The sequence below is a fragment of the Acomys russatus genome, chromosome 5, assembly GCF_903995435.1.
Source record: "Acomys russatus chromosome 5, mAcoRus1.1, whole genome shotgun sequence".
Lineage (NCBI taxonomy): Eukaryota > Metazoa > Chordata > Mammalia > Rodentia > Muridae > Acomys > Acomys russatus.
Genome location: NC_067141.1, coordinates 70,916,124 through 70,935,307, shown reverse-complemented (window position 1 = coordinate 70,935,307; position 19,184 = coordinate 70,916,124).

The window sequence follows — 19,184 nt, the reverse complement described above, 5'->3', positions numbered from 1 at the left end:
TGGAGGTAGAAAGAATTAATAGCCAGGAGTAGTGAATGACTGCAGGTAAATAGTGTCTTCCTGACCCAACTGTGTTGATACACATACAAACTAGAAGACCTGAACAAATTTAATCTACATCAAACCCCAGAATAGGAAACAGAAAGTGAGCTCCCAAGTCTTTTCTTTAAACTTTACTGTCTTTTTAAAAGTGGTTAGAGAGTTTGATAAGATTATCAGGCTAAATTTAATGTAAACATTAAATAACAGAGAAAGCAAGAATGAAAAATAAAAGCCCTTTTGGCATAAACAGATTCAGAACTTACTTCTTATTTATAGTCTTCAGAATATTTTGGAAAACAGGTGGGGATTTCTAAGATGGTTGCATCCAGTGAGTACCATATCTGAGTAGCAGATTAGAGACTGCAGACCAAGTGAATAACCTGGCTACTGACTCAGTCAAAGAAAATATTAAATCAAAAAGTTTCCTGACACAAAACATCCAAGGAGTCAAGAACAGCATGAAAAATAAAGCCTAAGAATGATAAGAATAGAAGACAGAGAAGATTCCTGGTTCCAAGGACCAGAAAATATTTTCAGGAAAGTCATGGAAGAAAATTTCTCCTACCTAGCTCAAGAGATGCCTTTAAACATATAGGAGGCATACAGAACACCAAATAGTGGACCAGAAAACAAATTCCTTTTGCCACATAATAATCAAAACACTAAAGTTATAGAACAAAGAAAAATATTAAAATCAGAGAGAGAAGAATGCAAAGTAACATATTAAGGCAGACTTATCAGAATTATGCCTGACTTTGAACGGAGTCTATGAAAGCCTGAAGGGCATAGATAGATGTCATGCAGACTGTAAGAGACCACAGATGCCAGGCATGACTAATATACCAAATTCTAAAAGTATCTATGCACAAACCTGGACCTACAGAAAATACTAGAAGGAAAACTCCAACCTAATGGGACCAGCTACACCAAGAAAACACAGGATATGAATAATTTCACAATAGCAAAACGGAAGAAGACAAGCACTCAAACACACTACCACTACCACCACCGCAATAGAGGGAACTAACAATCATTGGTTGTTAATATTTATCAACATCCATGGATTAAACTCTCTGATAAGAAATCACAGACTAAGAGAAGGGATACATAAACAGGACCCAACATTCTGCTCCATACAAGAAACACACATCATCAATAAAGATAGACATTTCCTCAGAGCAAAGGGCTGGAAAAAGGTTTTCCAAGAAAACAGATCCAGGAAGCAAGCTGGAGTTGCCATCCTAATATCTAATAAAATAGACTTTCAACAAAAATTAATCAAGAGATGGGGAAGAGCACTTCCCTCTTATAAAAGGAAGAATCCACCAAGAGGACATATCAATCATGTATAGCTATGCTCCAAATACAAGGGCACCAACATTTTTTAGAGAAACAGTATTAAAGCTTAAGTCACATACTGATCCCCACACATTAATGGTGGGAGACTTCGACACCTTAATCTCACCAATGGACAGATGATTGAGATAGAAACTAAATTAAAAAATAATGAAAATAACTCCATGAATTAATTAGAGCTAATAAATGTCTACAGAACTTTTCATCCAAACACAAAAGAATATACTTTCTTCTTAGCACCACATGAAACCTTTTCCAAAATTCACCATATAGTTGGTCACAAAGCAAGCCTCAACCAATATAAGAAATTTGAATTAACTCATTGCTCTTTATAATGGATTAAAACTGGACTTTGGCAACAACAGAAATAACAAAAAAACCTAGACACTCATGGAAACTGAACAACACTCTGCTAAAAAGCCACTGAGTCAGGGAAGAAATGAAGAAAGAAATGAAAGACTTCCTAAAATTCAATGAAAATGAAGGCAGAACATGCCCAAACTTATGGTATGCCATGAAAGCAGTGCTAAAAGGAAAGTTCATAGCACTAAGAATTTGGTGGGTATCTGCAGTGCCCATGGTGCAATTACCCCAGAGTATCAAGCGAGGAATTGCAAGTTGAAGAACACTCCAGACAGTGGGTCATTCATTCTAAGAGAATGCCGTTTAATGAGGAGGGGCCAAGGCCTTTTATACAGTACAGAGGCAGGTGGAAAAATGAAAGACAATGTAGATGGAAAGTTTCCAGGACAGGAGGAACCATGTAAGCAAGGTAACCACGGTGCAAAACAGGAATTTGTGGTCAGCTCAGCGAGGCACAATGTTTATAACAGGAAGCTGCCAGGACAGAATAACAATTGCATACCGGCCAGGGTATGGGCCCAGGGGGCCCAAGCCTAACAGTTCCCAACAGGTATCCACTCCACTGGCTAGGGGACCCACTTGAAGACCAAGATGTCCATTGGTTACATAAGTGTAGGGGGGAGCCTATGTCCACATCATACATGGACTTGGTTGGTACTTCAGTGTCTATAAGCCTCTATGGTCCTAGGTCAGTTGACTATGTTGGTCTTCTTATGGAGTTCTTGTCCCTTCTGGGTCTTTTGATCCTTCCTCCCACATTTCCACAAGCCTCCATGAGCCCCCATACCCCACTTGGTATTTGGCTATCATGGTTGATTTATAAGTAGGGCCTAATGAATGCTTATTAATAAGCTAATTATTATTGTGGGAGTATTTTCTAACATGCTAGCAATCAATGAGAACACAGACACGATGTATTTTAAAATGAACCTTACCCTGGAGCAAGGTATTACTTCCTAAGCTGTCCTCCAATACCTTCCAGGCTCCATCCAATTCCATCTGTTTCTAATAATTTCTATTTGGGTTGCCGCACATCCATAATCCCAAAATACTTGCTATAGTTCTTCACTTTGGCTATCTCTTTCTGTGAGGAACCTCAGAGTCCCTTCTTTCATCCACGTGACTCTATTTTATCTCATGGTGCTTCTCTTCCTTGCTTTTTTTTCATCCTGTCTTCTCTTTCCCAAGATCCTCTCTGTCTCCCAAAGCCAGGAACCTTATGGACACCTATTCCATTTGCCTGCCCAGGTGTGTTGGCTTTTTATTGGTCAAATAGGAATAAGTTTTTAGGCAAGGTTACATAGCAATCTTGGGGCACAGAGACAGCAAGTAGTAATTAGCATCAAAATACATCAGAGCAACCTCCAGCATTTAGCTGTGAATCTCAGCATCTGTTTTGATCCGCTTTTGGGTGAATCAGGCTTCTTTCTGCTAGCATAGCAGAGTATAATTAATAATGTCAGTGTTTTGCTCTCGTTCATGAGATGGGTCTCAGGTTGGGCTAGTCACTGTTTGGACATTCCCTCAATCTTTGCTCCAACATACCTCAAGGACACTTGCTCTACTATGTTCATAGCAGCCTTATTCATAATAGCCAGTAACTGGATATTATGGGCAACCTAGAAGACCCTCAACTGAAGAATAGGTAAAGAAAGTATGGTATATTTATATAATGGAATAATTCTCAGCCTTTAAAACAAGGAAATCATGAACTTTGCAGACAAATGGATGGAACTAAAAAATATTATCATGAGTGAGGTAACCAAGAGTCAGAAAGACAGACATGGCATTTACTCACTTTAAAAAGATAATAGCCGTATATTTCAAGATAACCCTACTATAATCCTCACTCGTAGAAGCTAAGTAACAAGAAGGGCTCAAAGGAGGTTGCTTGAATCTCACTCAGAAGGAGAAATAGAATAGGCAGCAAAATGGATAAGAGAGGGAACTGGGTAGGAGATGGTGTTGAGAGGAATATGAAAGTGGGGATCAGATAGATGCAGGGAGAGCTGTGGCAGGGCTGAGAGGGCTGGGAGAGAAGACAGAAACTGAAGGGGTGCATCTCTGAGCAATCTGGAGACCTGCAACAGTGTAGGCTCCTGGAAGGATATGGGCGACTCCAGCTGAGACTACTAACAGTGGGGGGCATGGATACTGAAGAGGCCACCTTCTAGCCGGGCAGGACTTCTGGTGGAGGGAGGGGAACACCAACACACTCACAAAACCTTTGACTCAAAATTTTCCCTGCCTACAAAAAGTGAAGAAATATAAAAATAACTGTTTCCAATAAAGTAAATATTATAGAAATAAACAAATAAATAATCTTAAGATGTGGAAAAACACAGAGTCAAGAAGAGTTGATCCGAACTTAAGCTATGTGGGGGAGGTATAGGGAAGCCAAGACTATGTAAACTGGCAGAAAATAGTTTACATGTGGTAGGGCCAGAATATCCAGTTGCAAAGATACAGAGCAATGTGAGCATAGCCAGTCTACAATTGGATGTGGTTACTCAGATATAGAAGGTCATGCCACCAGGCACAGTGGATTCAAGCAGGTGACTGGGTTGGAAGAATTCTGAAACGATACTGCATATTAAGTTAAGAGCAACACCTGGAAAAGGTTGGTCCTTGCTTACAGCCAAGCAGAAATTCAACTAGATATCCAATCTGTTTGAATTCCTCCAAGACAGACACTAACTAATTTGGTCAAACAGATTTTAACAGGAGATACAGGCAGCCTTCTGGTCTCTCAGTAGCATACTTAAACTTCTGACAAGGAATGAGGGAGGAGCCTGATGCTATAGACCTTTTTATTTTACTTTTACTTCAGTTTTTGTTTCTGAAGCCTTTACACTTACATAACTATTTTGTTTTTGTTCCTGTAGTTCATCTCTGCATTAATTCAATATAGTCATTGACGTCATCAGAACAAGAGAATGTCACAAAATTAATCATTTGGGAAGGAAAGAAGCCAGATTCTTCCAAATTGCAGATGGCTTGATCACCCCCAGGAAATGTATATCAGAAAACTGTTTGTGGCAGAATACAGACTCAACATGCAAAACCAGTAGCCTTCATACATTGCAATTATGAGTATGCTGTGAAAATAATTCAGAAAAGCAGTCCCATTTAAAGTAGTGCATCTATGGCCCTAGTGGTGCTGTTGAGGCAGGATGGTCTTGAGGGTTTCAGGTGTAGTGAGAGATCCTATATCAAAGAATAAGTTTAAGAACAATAGGGAAAGCACCCAACACAACATCTGACCTACACAGGTGAATGCACACACACACGAAAGAGAGCAAAGTAATCAACTAATCAATAAATGCCTTAATATCATGTTTTCTAGATGCACTGTAGCAGACGCTGTGCTTTGTACTTTTTTTTTTCATGAAGTAGGTCATAGTGTTATATATTTTATCTGTGTTGTATAAATATATATCTTTATGTCCACTCTCTAAATCTTTAGCGATTATGGTAATAAGGTTTTCATTCGTTGTCCATTCAAAGGTCTTTATTCCACACAATTACACAGCCCTTATGAGTATTTATTGGTTTTATAGCTTCACCCCACAAATTCATTTAAGCTATCTACTACTGAGTGAAGAAAACCAGAGTAATCAGTAGTTTAAGGAACAAACCCAACTTTTCTGAGGGCTGAGTAAATTAAACTCAAAGTGCACATAAGCTACTCCTCTGGCACTTCAGGATGAAGCCTACTTCAAGCACATGTCTGACACTTGGGACGGGACTCACACAGCTGAGGATTGACTAGGCTCTTTTCTCACTCCACCCACATTTGTCATCTCTGTAGGGTAATTCCATGGAAAAGACTTGACATATTCCTCTCCAAGAAGCACCAGTATAGAAACTGGAAGAAGTTTCCTGATGCTGGAAAACTACCACGAGAAGATTAACAACACTGTCCTCAGCTTGTCTTCTGACTCAGTGCAGTCACAGGGCAGGGGGAGGTATGCTAAGGAGAGAAGGCTTTGGTCTCTGCTTTTTAATTAAAATTTGTAGGCTTTTTTGGAGAATTTCATATATGAGTAATGAATTTATATAACTTCTATATCCTCTCCACTCCAACTTTTTGTGTTTCCCTAGTCCCTCTCAAGTTTGTGGCCCCTTATTCTCCATGTGGTTACACATATATTTGTATGCATATAGATACAGCCTTTGGAGTACACATAGTGTTTATGTTATGTGTGTAGAGCTCACTACTTCCTATTGAGTAATTAACTAGGGGATTCACCTCTTAGGAAGACTGATTCTTCTGCTCCCAGCAATCATTAATTGCTTATAGCTCTTCATCTCATATCCCCATTCCCATTAGCATGGCTTCTGGTATTGTCCTTGTTTAGATATTTTTTTATGCAACCATGGTGTAAGATTTCATGGGTGTAGCTTTCCCACTGTAATTAAAGGACACTAAATCAAAGCAGACATTTATTCCTTCTGGATCTAAACATTTTTCCCTCTTTTTCTGTAATGCTATCTGAGCCTTAGACTTTTGTTGTTGTTGTATTGTAGATGTATCAGCGGAGTCTGTGAATCCCACAGTCAGTTGTTCTTTGCATTTTAACCAGTCATGGATTTCTACAATGGTCTTCACATTGTGCAAAAGGAAGGTTCTTTGATGAGTGGTAAGAGCTACACTGATCATGCAAGGCCAGTGCAGGAGTTGTGCATCAGGAGGAAGGTCTATGAATGTGGAGATGGCATGGCTTGGTTTATGGTCTAGACGTTACTTCTTAATGGGATCGTATCAGTTAGACCAGCTGTGAAAAGCATTACAATCCTCAGAGAGAAGCGTTAGTACACTATTCTCTTAAGGAAATGGGTATTTCATACAGCTGACTACTGAGGTATTACATGTAAGACTGAACAGTAAATACTGTTAGTTATAGTTAATTGAGCATTTCAATATTATAAACTATGACACTCAATCTATGTAATACATCATTATAAGCTATTAGTAACTGTGAGTTTAAAGACCTTATTTATCTGCAAAAGTACCTCATATATAATTAAAAAATTAGAGTGTCAAATTATTTAATAAAGGAATATTTCATAAAAGGACATGTATATGTGTAATATATATACATACATGTATATATATGTTATTATATGCATAGACTAAAATGCATTGAGATGGAAATATATAACCATTTACATTTGTTTTTAGGTTATGAATTTATGAGCTATTTATTTCCTGTATTCCAAATTATCTAGGAAGAGCTTTGTATTAAGGAAGAAATAAAAGTGAGATCCCTATAATTAACTTTTATAAGGTTTCAATTGGAATAATAGTGCTTTAGATTTGGGTTGTGACTGTAGTCCTAGGCTATGGCCCAAACCTTTCTTTAGCAATCTACTTTCTTCCTACATGAACTGGGATCCCTCTGGCCTTAGTGAAGGACTCTTACAGAGTCCACCTTTGTATAGTGAAGTCTACTGTTATGTCAACACACACTCTCGCACTTGGTGGTCCCTATATGTGAATAAGTGTAGCCTAAGATGAATATTTTCACAGAGCACTGGCATAATTCTTTAAAATTATGTTGTTTGGAGATACAATCTCACAGGAAACTTCCTAATTCGTTGGCTCTTACTCTATTTCAGAAGATATAACCATGAAGTCTCAGCAACATGACTTTCCCCAAGCATGGACTGAACAATGGTGACACAATTGGGCATGGCAAAATGGATGGGGAAAGGCCCATGAGACTTCAAGTCTACAAAGAGTACTGTAAGAACTGAAGATGCTGGGAATAAGACAGGTGATCTTCCCAGGGAAGAGTACACCAAATGGTAATCCAGTACAACCCAGTCAGCCCTGGAAACATGTCCATAAGTAACATTACATGGACTGAACAAATTATACCGTATTTTTCGGACCATAAGTTGCACTTGCCCGCCAAAAGTGTGGGGGGCAGAATTAGGGTGTTCCTTATGGCCCGATTGCTGTTTTTACTGTTTTTCTTGTTTTACTGCTCTAAAACCTGCGTGCATCTTATGGTCAGGTGAATCTTGTAGTCCAAAAAATATGGTATCAATTTGAAGCAGAGTTGGAAGGGTTACATTGAGGGAGGAAAAAGAAAGAATAAATGTAATTATCATCTCAAAAAAAGTTTTCTGCTTGGAAAGAATGTGAAAATATAGGTCATATCTCAATTGGCCTCTCCAGCATTATTTTAATTTTTTAAATCACCCACTGTGCTGTCTGATTCCTTTACTAGGTTATTTTTTTCAGTTTGCAGTAATTTCTTCTTGTTGGTCATAGCTTCATATGTCTACCTCCAGACAGAATCACTCTTGATGACTGTTGATGACTCTAGAGGTGTATATCCTATGGTCTACCCTTTCAGGTAGTTTTGAATAGCTCGGCCTTGCAAGGTCACATTTTAAGCGACAGGCTAATCACATTTAGCCTGAAAGTGAAATGTCAGCAGATTGTTTTCATCAGATGAGAATAATCAGCTCTTGGCTCTTTGCTAACAGCTTCATTGTCAGGTGCTTAATAGGTTTGGCAAGAGGGCCGTCCTCCATTAATATCTTTGAATAAAGATGGAGATTAAATTTTCTCACCTGTTTAGACTGTTTCAGCCTGTTGCCTTAGGTCCTTTCATTGCTTCAAAAATTGAAATGGCTAAGGACTCACAGACAGTTGTTCAGCACACAAGACAGTCAGGGGACTGAAGTGTCAGAGACTACCCTTGAGCTGCTACTACCTCTGCTTCCTTCTCCTTATTTCCTCCTGTTTGTCCTTCCTTTTCTCCAGCAATGTATCTGTAGCCTCATCAGCTGTCACCTTTCTCTGTTTGTGACTCCAAGAGGCTTGCAGGAATGAGATTCAGGACAGCAAATACTGAGATAAATGCACAATGAGAGTATATATTTTTTTGATTCACAGTACCACAAAATTATATAACAGCAATATTTTAGATTATTTTCTATTTTATACCACCTTTATTTATTAGACTCCCTTCTATTTTTCTTTCCTACAGTATTATAAAATATGTTGTCTATGTATGATCATGTCTGTTTTACAAAGGGAAAAACTAAAGTTCAAATAAATTAAGTGACATGCTGCTGTTTTGTCTCCTGTTTCTAAATCCTTTTACAGGATGATGTCTGACTCATGCTGTATTCTATATTAACTATCTGTCTTTACCTTTACAACCTTTCTTTGATGATGAGATTCAGAACAAACAATTCTCAAGTGTGGCATATGGTATTTCTGTTTATATAAATGTTTGTATACTTCATTTGATATAACTTTACTACCAATAGCAAAGATGGTCTGTTAGTACTATATGGATTACTCAATAAAATATTGATTAATCATTCTATTCATGACAAATATGCAATGTAGATAATAGTTTTAGGAATATATTCACTCAGTTGTAAAATTATTTATGGTATGTGGTTGTAGGTGGCAAACTAAACTGTGTAGTCAGAGTATGGCAGCAAATAGAAAATACGTTGTGTTTTAAATAAAATATTTCTTTAAAACTATTTTATTTCAAAATCATTCAAAACCACAATGCCTATAATGTTTAAAATATAATTTTCAACAAATTCAAGTTTAATGCAGGGTTAATATAAATTTTTTGGTATTTCCTTTTTTTTTTTTTTTTTTTTTAAACTCACTTTACATCCTGGTCATAGTCCAATCCCTCTTTCTCCCAACTTTTCCTCCCTCTCCCAACCCACCCTCCTCTGTTCCTCAGAAAAGGGGATGCCTTCTTCCCATTCACCCCAGCTCATCAAGTCCTATCAGGACTGAACATGTCCTCTTCCCCTGTGGCCTGGCAAGGCAGTCCTGACCAGGGGAGAAAGTGATAAAAAAGCTGGCAACAGAGTCCATGTCAGAGACAGTCCCCCTCCTTTCACTAGCTGACCCCCATGAAGCCTGAGCCGGCCATTGGCTGCATAGGGGGCCTATGTCTAGTCCATGCATGGTCCTTGGCTGGAGTTTCAGTCTCAGCAAGCCCCTTTGTGGCCTGATTAGTGGGCTCTGTTGGTCTTCGTTTGAAGCCTCTGTCACCTCCCGGTCCTATTCTCCTTCCTCCTACTTTTCCACAAGACCCTCTATGCATGGCCCAATATTCAGCTGTGAGTCTCAGCATCTGTTTCAAAGCACTGCTGGGTGGAACTTTTCAGAGGATAACTCTGCTAGGCTCCTGTCTGCAAGCATAGCAGAGTACCTTTAACAGGGTTACGATTGGCTTTCTCATACAAGGTGAGTCTTAGGTTAGATCAGTCATTGGTTGTACATTCCCTCAACCTTTGCTCTATCTTTATCTCTTGCCATCTAATAGGAAGGGTAAATTTCTGGTTGAAGTTTTGTGGGTGAGCTGGTGTTCTCTTCCATCTACTAGGAGTCTTATCTATTTAAAGGGTGTCTTTTCTAGTCTCTATGGCCCCTACTACCATGTGTCTGCTAGAGTTCCTCTCATATCCCCCCAGGAGCCTCCTCTGACTTAGGTCTCCGGCTTGTCACAGAGATGCCCCAGCCCACAGTTTCTCTTTTCTCTACAGGCCTTCTATCCTCTTGCCCCTACTCTCCCCAGGTCTAATTTCTACCATATCTCTGTGTTCCCTCTCCTACCTTCTTCCCTCTATTCAATCACTACCTCTGTTTATTCTATCTCTCCTTCTGCAAGTGACATATGTATCCTACCTTGAAACCTCATTGTTACTTATCTTCTTAAGGTCTGTGTATTGTAGTGTGTTTATCATGCTATATGGCTAAAATCCACCTGTAAATGAGTTCATACCATGTGTGTCTTTCTGGGTCTGCGTTACCTCATCTATGATGATCCTTTCTCATTCCATCCCTTTTAGCTGCAAATTTCCTGATTTTTTTTTTTTGTTTTTAATAGCTGAGTAATAGTTTGTTGTGTGAATGTACCACTATTTCTTTATCCACTCTTCGGTTGAAGGACATCTAGGTTGTTTCCAGATTCTGGCTATTATGAATAAAGCTGCTATGATCATTGTTGAGGATATGAGGTTGTTGTATGGTGGATGACCATATATATACTCAGTCACAAAACAAGTCTGAAAAGATAAAAGAAGATTGAAATAACACCTTGAATCTTATCAGACCACCATGGATTAAAACAAGAACTTAACAACAAGAGAAAGTGTACAAATTCATGGATACTGCACAACTCCCTACTCAATGACCACCAGGTCAGGGACAAAATAATGAAAGAAATTTAAAAATTTCTAGAATTCAGTGAAAATGAAGATACAACACACCCAAACTTATGGAAAACAATGAAAGCAGTGTTAAGAATAATGTTTATAAGTGCCTTCATAAAGAAATTGAAGAGATCTCGTTCTACCAATTTAACAGCATACCTGAAATCTCTAGAAGAAAAAGATGCAAACACATCAAAGGGGAGTAGATATTAGGAAATAATCAAACTCAGGTCTGAAATCAATAAATTGAAACCAAAAAGAACAATGCAAAGAATCAATGAAACCAAGAGCTGATTCTTTGAGAAAATCAACAAGATAGACAACCTCTTAGTCAAATTACCTTAAAGGCAGAGGAAGAATATCTAAATTAACAAAATCAGAAATGAAAAGGAGGATATAACAACAAATACTTAGGAAATCCAAAGAATCCTTAGGTCTTATATGAAAGGACAATATTTTTAAATGATAATAACTTTTTTAAATTCTTTGAGAATGATGCAGAAAAATACGTAGCACTTTGATAATAGTCACACCCCACTCTCACAGCAATCCCTCTATATCCAGCCTCCCTAACCACCTCAACCTCATGTCTACTTTTAAAAATAACCTATTGAGTACGATTTGTGCTCCCCATACATACTTGACTATGGAGGCATCCAGTGGAGCACCATCAATGTTTTAGAGGCCACACCCTAAAAGAAATATGACTCCTTTAACCAGATAACCATCAACTGTCAATATCTGCTCAGCACACAGTAGGAGTTGGTGAGCATGGCTCCCTTTTATGCTGGAATGTTGACTGGCTTTATCTTTTTCAATTTAGTGTAAAAAGAGATATTGATTTATGAACCATAGATTTATCCCTAGGTAAGTTGGAAAGTTAGCCTTCATTACAGAGCAGGGGTCAGCCTATCTGAGCTAAATTGCATTGATTCCATATACAAGTGCTTCTTTGAAAAGCTGACATTTTCTGGTGATGAGGAAAGCAATCAAAAGACAAAGCTACAGCAGAAGCTCGAGCATGCCATGTTATCTCTGCAGGTGCCTGTAGGAAATGGATGTCTTGCTGATGTTCATGGCACTGATTTTCTTCCTTCCCCTGCCTTACCTTGCATCCTGCTGGGTGGCATGTCCATTTTTAAGTCTTTGAAGGTAACATACTAGGCCGACATTCCGCATTTAGCTTCTTGATTAATTTTGATTCAATATTTACAGACGGAAGTGTGTGAAACACAGCCACATGTGTGCAAACCATGTAGATAGAATAGAAAGGTGTATGGGCATGGTTCTGTCCTTTTAGCATCCGAGTTTATGAATTTAAGATTTATTAAAAGGAGAAATAATGAAGAGATTTAAACAAGAAGGAGACTGGGAGGACAGGATAGAGGAAAGTATATAAGGTACAACAACTAACACTTAAGGTCTTTAGAAAAGCCATATGGAAACTTATTACTGCAGAAGATTTCATATATATGTATGTGTGTATGTATGTATTAGGTATGTATGTATGTATGTATGTATGTATGAAAAGAATTTAAATGAAGTTGTCACATAATGAGGAAGAAAATACCCCAGCTAGATATCATATGCTACTAAATTATCCTCTAATACAATGAATGAGTTATGTAGTTTTAGTTATAGGTCAAGGGGAGTTCATAAACTACTCCAAAGATTACATACAAATACTAATGCTCTTGGCTACCCTCCATAATCAGATGGTAAGAACCTATTGCTAAAGAAACCACATACTTACACTATAGAACATTAAAAAAATTATCAAGTTGGCACTCAAATGGAATCTCATATTTACCAATAACTCTCAAAGTATTAGATATGATACCAGAGGAATAAAGTGATCATCCTTTCACCCAGCTATAAAATCGGCAAGCTACCATAGCAGTCTGACTGCACAACACTCTACTTACATAAGAGTTGCATAAATGGTGTGGGAGTAATCACCCTGTTTTGATTAAAAGCTTACTCCAAGAGAGGGCACCCATCATTACCTGCTACTGTCAAGAAGGCCAAGAACCTGTGACTAGATAGGTCATAGTTTCTGGAGGAAGACATACTATTATTTTGTTAAATGAACATAGCAATAAAATGGCTCCTAATGGCATATTGCTATACTAATAGGTCAATTCCTCATTCAACGCTCATCAGAGAAGCTTCTTTTAGTAGAAGGCTCATTGAGCTATGTGGAGAGGAGGCGCAAAGATTTTAGGAATAAAACATGGTGGACTACTTTAAGGAAGAAGAGTTTTTCAGTGTAACAGGAATTCCACAATATGAGCTCTCAGCTTCTGTGGCATCATGTACAAGACCTGTATAGGTTTGGGCCAGACAAACTTCCAGCACAGAGAAGGGAAAGTGGGCACAGACCCAAAAAAGTATGGGCAAATGAAGGCTGCTGAGAGAAGAAAAAGAAGTTTTTTTTTCTAATGGAGCAACAATGGGTATATTGACCACATCCCAGTGCTGGCTTTCTACTCCATGGACTACATTTTATGTTTTTATTTTATTTTATTTTTTACTAGAAAGAAATAGCATGAAGTCAGGGGAAGAGGAAGATGTGGGAGGAGTTGGGGGAGGAGAATTAATATGATAAAAATAAATATCAAAAAATGTAAAGACAAAACAATATCCTGAAAATTGTAAGTAAATGGATGATTTTATTTTCCTTCACATTTTTTAATTTTTATTTTTTGAGCATTAGACAAAGCTTATATTTGGTCATTAACAGTCGATCTTTCTCCACCATCTCTATGAAATACACTTAGCACCAATCCAAATATGATGATTGAGAATTACAGGGACCTCACAAATGGGAACCAATATAAGACTTGGCATTGCACTTAAATAATTTCAATTGCTTTAAGGTAATTTTTAAAAATATATGAATCATCAATCATATATTATACATTTTATAATTGTATATTTTTTAATCATAAATTTAAATATATTTCTAAAAATCAACTAAATTCCTCACGCAGTTTTCTAAATATTTAAACTTATAATTAATTGCATTGTTCTTGTCTTTGCTATTGTTCATTTGCAACAAAGTGACCTTCCAGGTTTTAAATAATATTATTTATTAATAATAATACTTCAGTAAAATTTAATTGTGTTTATATTGTTATACCTATACAAATTCTAATTTATTTTCAAATTATTGAATAATAGGGTTGGCTTATTCAAAATAGAAACTACTTAGTATTTTATATTTGCTTACTTAGCTAAAGCCTTGTCTTTTTAAATATTGGGGGCCTTAGTAAGAATGTGTATTTCATTAATTGTAAATGTAAGCAGAAGTTTTGAAAGTTACTGCAGTTCTACAAGTTTAATTGTCCAAATCTCAAAGCCTAAAGTAATATTAGCTTGACACAATTTATAACTGTTTCAATTTTCCTTTATATAAAAATAAACTGAAAGTTTAATAATTATTGGCAGAAATAAACACATTGAGGCACTTTCCAACCTAGATATTTTATAAAAATATTAAGAGAGGAGTGAGAAACCTTCCTTTTAATGAATGTTAGATAAAATTTCAATGATGGAACTTAATTGAAAAAAGTGCTAAAGATTTTTATCAGCCAATACCTTGTTTCACTTCATTTTCTAGCTCTTAATGAGTGTCGTTTAAGTTTGACTTTATGGAAAGGAAGACATTTGAAGTGATTAAGAAAAGTATACCATGTACTAGGTTCCTCGTGAATGACAAATTTCTTTTACACATTTCTAGAGTTTTGAGTGATCCAAATCAAGGCATGGACATATTCAGGTCCGTGAATCCGCTTCCAGGCTCACACAATGGCAAACTCCATGTCTACTTGGTAAATGAGACAAAGCAGCTAGCTTTCCTGGACCCCCTGTTAAATGTGCACTAATTCTATTTATGTGACCTTATAACTTGACAACTATGAAAACTTCATTTATGGCCTTCTAATGTCATTAAGTATCAACATGGGAATTTGAGGGACATCCATCAGACAAAGTCAGGGTAGAATGACAGGCAGGCAGCGAAGCTTGTTTGTACTAAGTTCTCAACCACTTAAGGAGACAGCAGAAACTGTACAGCTAAAAAGAGTGATCTGAGGCTGTTTTCTCAGCTTAGTGGGGCTGATCTGTGGGATGTTTACTAAAATAAGATTAAGGATTTGGGGTTAAGTACTTCATGCTACAGCTCACATTCTTTTCATCATACAAGAGGAGTGCAGAGCAGAAGATGTAAGCATCTAACAGACCCTGTGGCCATATCACATGTGGTGACACTGTGGTGGTAGAACCCTACAAGCCATGGGACCCATCAATAGGCAGCAAAACCCAAGAAACCAAGGGCAAAGACCTAATTCTGAGAAAGTCCCTAAATGTACGAACATTGCTTGTAGACGTCTGTAGTTCAGCTTCTGCCTAACTCTTCTTGCTAACTGAGATGTGTCAAGTCAGAGTTGTGCTTAAAAGCTCAATGCAATAAAGGAATGGACTACACTGGGGTCCCAAACACACAGTGTGGTATCTGAACAGCTAATAACTATTCAGTTATTGACTTGAGCTCATGTCCAGTAGTCTTCTCTGATGGATTCCACACAACCTCCTCTCGGAAAGACCTTGTAGTTACCAAACAACATGACTGTGATACAGACATGGAAGCTGATTGTGGAAATAGAAAGTGCATGCTTTGAGGGGTTTTACAGAAGTATACTGATGGGACTAATTCAAGAATGGATGGCAAACCATGGTCAAGACTGTGCCACGCACTGTTCCCATGTGACAGATGTGCAGAACTTGGGGTGGGGTGTCACCATTTATTGAGATCCATTACAAGAAAACCAACACATAGATTTTCTTTAGGATATATATTAATTATGCATGACTATTTTTTAAAGTAAACATATTTGGAGGTATTTAAGAGAGAGCGATTGTAAGGGAGGGTTATTCACCGCCTTGATTCCTGACAAAATCCCTATAGAATTTCAACAAGACTGTTCTTCATATATATCTATAACTCAATGTATTTTTAATATTAAAATGAATTAATTTAACCTGGACATGGGGTACAGAAAAGATGCCATTCTTGCAGTTATAATATCTGGATTAAATTCCCATGTCTGTAATCTGTCAATATAACTTTATCCCTTGGTTTAATGTCCTTTGCACTGATTTGCTTATCTTTGAAACTAGATTAATAATAATTAACAGCTTTTCACATAAAATGATTATGTTGATATTATCAGCATCCATAGTCACTTGACACTAAACATGGGAGACACAGTTGCTGTGAGTATAGTTCACCCAACTGAGTGGAGATTTAAGGCAAAACAGATTTCACAGAGGTGTTTGTTTGCCCAAGAGTGTAGCAGACAAGCCCTGGCTGTTTCCCTGCTGCGGGATCCCTTTTTGGTTTCAGCTCACCATCATTACACAGACATGGTACTGTTTTAGTCACCATGAAGAGTGCTTACTGACACAAGTTTCGCATCTAGAGGAAGGTATGTATGTCATTACCATCAGGGACATGGCTGAAACTCACATACTGTACTTGGGAATGTGCCCGAATGGGGCGGGGGTGGGTACGGGGGCCGGGGTGAGGTGGGATGGGGAAAGAGTAGGACTCATCCTCTGTTCCGAATTTAGAAAGAACTGCATCTGAGTAAATGTCAGCATCTGAGTCTTTCTTGGTTTATTTTTCATATTGGTGAGGTGTGCAGAAATTTTAAAATGTGCATTTGGTAGGCTCATTTTAATATTCTAACACGCGTTTTCAATATAGGCATCTTTATGCACAGCCTCACCTTTACTTTCAGTATTTCTACCTTAGAAATGTTTCAGTGGTATCATTTTCTTTAAATTGATAAATCTCTATTTAGTAGTTCCATGGACAACCATAGAAAGTTTTATAACACAATGTTCTTTTAAAGCATTATTTAAAATGCAATTTTAAAAAGCTTTCATAGGCAAGTATTAGAAGTATAAATATTCATAAATTACTATTCTTTGAAATATGTTGGCTAAATTTACATAGAGATGAAAGTGGAAATTTATGAATGCTATTTTATATTCATTCTGATGGCTTAATGTCAGTAATATTTTCTGGCTGTGGTCCATTAGTGAAGTGGTCCACGGTGCTTTTTCTCATGGAGAACACATGCTTCCTAGCCCCACATGGCTTCAATTGCAGCCCAGCTGTGAGGTGGCTGGGTGAGATAGGTTGGAGAGAGAGTGGGGGCTGGAAATTAGAATTGTGGAAATTTAATTCATTTGACTCGAGAAACTTATAATCAGCTTGTCTCCTCCTGGAAGAAGAGAAGTTATAAATGGAAATTTTAATTAATAGCATTGCATGGCGGGTGCCTGCCTATGGTCAGCATCATCTCAGTGGTGCTCTGCTATGAAAGGACTATCTTTCTGCCCTAGAGATTATTGTACATATTCCTGTGCTTGAACATGCATATGTATGTTAATGCACACATACACACACACACACTCACATACGCACATGCACACACATGCACATACACATGCACACATCTTTTTCAGCAAGGCTTTGTCACTCTGTGGCTGATTGTATGTAGTTATGGACCTAGATTTTTCAATTGTTTCAATTTTCAGGTTCATCTGTTCGGTGTTTTTTGTTTTGATTCCTTTTAAGAAGAGCCTAGTATGATCTTAAAGAACACAGACATTTTAACCTGTTAATCTATGATGGCTTGACCACTTTGAGAATACAAACACGTGCAACGTCAGATGCCACCTCATCTAAATGTTTGCTTTGGAAATGGTAATTGATAATCTCTTCCTTTAATTATTTTTCTCACTACCCTCATATTCTCAGGCACACTCTGGGGAGCTGAGTAGGGTTAGATCCATCCCTTTTTAGTAAACCTAAGAAGACATAAAATACAGTCTTGATAAAAGGCAAGTAATCTTTCAACGTGTTTTAAATCACTGTGGCAACAAAGTTATTGCTTGGAAACAAGTAAACTACATAAGCAGCAAAATGATTCTGCCCAAGCATGTTTTGATGAAGACCTTTGACCTGATGGCTTCAGGAGCTTTAATAACTTTAAAATACCATCGTCTCTACAAACTGGGTGAGTGAAAATTCCCACAGGTGGATGCTGTGAATAATTATGTCTGTACTACTTCCATCAAACAGACAGTGTGAACCTTCATCCCATGCCCTTGCTTCTACATGTAATGATCAACTCAAATGTGTCCTTGATTTATTTGAGCTGTATTGGTCAGTATTGTTAATGGGACTTTCTTGGACCACCAGCTCCCAAGTGATGACACAGGGACATTTTATATGTATTAATAAAGTTTGGTAATAGCTTCACCTTGCACCTCAAACAGCTCTTAACTTGCCCTTTTATTAATCTCTGGCCTGCCCTGTGGTTTGTTACCTTTCCTAAGCTCCTAAGCACCTTTCAATCCTGGCACCTGTTTATTCCTTGTGTCTGACCGGCGACCCTTACCATGCCTCATTCTTTCACAAAGTTCCCATCTCTGCCTGAATGGTCCTCCTAGCTCTCCTGCCTGCCTTCGCTATAAGCCATTCAGCTCTTTATTAGACCAACCAGAAGGTGATGGAAGTTTATGTTTACAAAACACCGAGACAGGTCTGGTCTGGGTCTGTACTCATCTCTCTGCTGGTACAGAAATCAGCATCTCAGTAATACAAGGACAATCTTTAGAGAGTACACGAAAAGTTCACCCCAACAATCTGGCACTGTGACTTTGGCTTTGTACTGATAAAGATCGTGCAACAAATGTGTCCATAAATGCAAGACAAATGTTCCAGTGTTGCCATGGGAGATAGCTTTCTATAAAATCAAGAGATATTTATTCACTCTCTAATGATTCTATTGTGACCACAGAGAAAGAAGAGGAGAAGAATCATTTTACATGTACTTAGTATGAAATTTTCACAGTTATGTGTTTTCATTCACACACAAACACACACTTATTAACGCATGCAGATATAGCATTCATTTTGGACATGAGGATGAGGGATACTAAGATGCGTATTTGTTTCTCCATATTTCCATTTTTATGAGAATTCTGTGTTCATTGAACAAAGTTTATTGAAAAAGTATCTTGTCTCTGACTTTAGCCTAAATATGTTTACATACATTTTTCTTTTTATCATGAAATCCAGTGGAAAAAATGTGCATGAATATGGAGATGCTAAACGAATTTCTCAATTCTTC